Genomic DNA, 1,763 nt, shown 5'->3' with positions numbered 1-1,763 from the left:
AAAATTAAATGAGGATAAGACCGAAATATTATTTCTTCGTAGCAGCGCATGCAATAAAATCGACAATATCAGAATAAACATCAATGGCCACTAAATATCAGCCCAAACTAAAATTAAAAATTTAGGCGTAGTGCTAGATCAAGATATGTCAATGAAATCCCATGTATCCAATCTTTGTAAAAATCTATATCTCCAACTGAAGAAAATATGGAGCATTTGAAAATACTGTATCTATCTGTTGGTGTCACCAAAACTTTAATCACATCACTTATATTGTCAAGGATTGAGCATTGCAATTCCTTACTGGCTGGTGTACCTGATGAACAGTTACAACAACTACAAAGAGTACAAAACATTGCTGCCAAAATAAATACTAAGAAACTAAAGCACGATCATGTGACTCCTACTTTAAAAGAACTACACTGGCTCCCGGTGAAAGAGCGTATCATATATAAAATCTGTTTGACTTGCTACAAGTTCTTACATGATTTATCACCTGAATATCTAAAACAGTTTTTAACACCCTATGTACCCCCTCCTCATATCTGGCTTTATCAAAAGCCTTTTGGATAATTTATGAAGCTCTCACTGACAAAACTGAAGTCAAACGAGGCAAGGGTAGAATTGCCTAAACACTGTAAACAGCCTGACGGGACAGGTAGGCCGTATAAGTTTTGTTGTTTGTTTTTTTTTGTTTTTTTTTTTTTGGGGGGGGGGGGTTTAGAGCATCCAAACAGGAATGACGTGAGAAAGATGAACCGTTGTTTGTTGCAGATCTGGTCTGGTATTTCGGGATGATGTTAATGACACTCGTATGATATCGTAGCAAGACTTGTATCAGTAGTCTCAGCGAGTCACGTGTATGTGATGTAGTTGTGCTGTATGTGGTGAATAATATGAAGAAAATACACATGCCTTGCATCTTTAAGACCGAGAGAGCTTTGTGAATTTGGAACCTTCTTTTGTAAAACCGAGAGAGCTTTGTGAATTTGGAACCTTCTTTTGTAAAACTCTCTCTCTCTATCTCTCTCTCTCTCTCTCTCTCTCTCTCTCTCTCTCTCTCTCTCTCTCTCTCTCTTTCTCTCTCTCTCTCTCTCTTCTCTCTCTCTCTCTCTCTCTCTCTCTCTCTCTCTCTCCCCTCAATCTAGACACGAACACAAACAAGTCGCACTAACACACACACGCGCGCGCGCACACGCACGCATACACACACACACACACACACACAGTTAGAGAGAGAGAGGGGGAGAGAGAAAGAGAGAGAGAGAGAGAGAGAGAGAGAGAGAGAGAGAGAGAGAGAGAGAGAGAGAGAGAGACTGCCTGTGTTTTAATTCGCCTTTCTTTGAAAATATTTTGGGTGTAAAATGACTAGCCTATATATTCTCTTTATCTGTGCAATAGACCTATTCTATAAGTCTGTGCGAGGACGTCACGTTTATATAGTTTGAATGTTATTCCTTAAGTAAGGTAGCCAACAAAGAGCACTCCTGTCTGGCTCGGGGCTCCCTTAAATCTTCTCGAACGCAAACGACTCCTATACCCATGTCAGGAAATGAGATAAACTTATCGTCAGTAATGCTGTTCCGGCTTTCTGGTACAAATCGTGAGAAGTGTGCCCCGTTTTGCCTAATTTTTTATTCACGTAAAACGTTGCTTTGTTTTCTTGTTTCCAGTATAAAATACAAGTATAGTCGATCTAGCTCTTACGCTTCAAGGCCACTGTAGCCTACTGTCCATGACCATCACCTGTGCAAACGATCCCC

General features: G+C 40.2%; 1 long non-coding RNA gene across 1 annotated transcript; it reads right to left on the bottom strand.

Moving 5' to 3' along the window:
• Nucleotides 1–671: 671 nt before the first annotated feature.
• On the bottom strand, nucleotides 672–1,050 carry LOC106012998. The gene is made up of 2 exons (XR_001185213.1): nucleotides 997–1,050; nucleotides 672–956 (listed from the first exon to the last, which is right to left on the bottom strand). It is a non-coding gene; the product is annotated as an uncharacterized LOC106012998 (long non-coding RNA).
• Nucleotides 1,051–1,763: the final 713 nt, after the last annotated feature.

Source organism: Aplysia californica, unplaced genomic scaffold (assembly GCF_000002075.1).
Source record: "Aplysia californica isolate F4 #8 unplaced genomic scaffold, AplCal3.0 scaffold00601, whole genome shotgun sequence".
NCBI classification, from domain to species: domain Eukaryota; kingdom Metazoa; phylum Mollusca; class Gastropoda; order Aplysiida; family Aplysiidae; genus Aplysia; species Aplysia californica.
The sequence above is the reverse complement of the archived record's forward strand: the minus strand, read 5'-3'. Positions and strand labels throughout refer to the sequence as shown.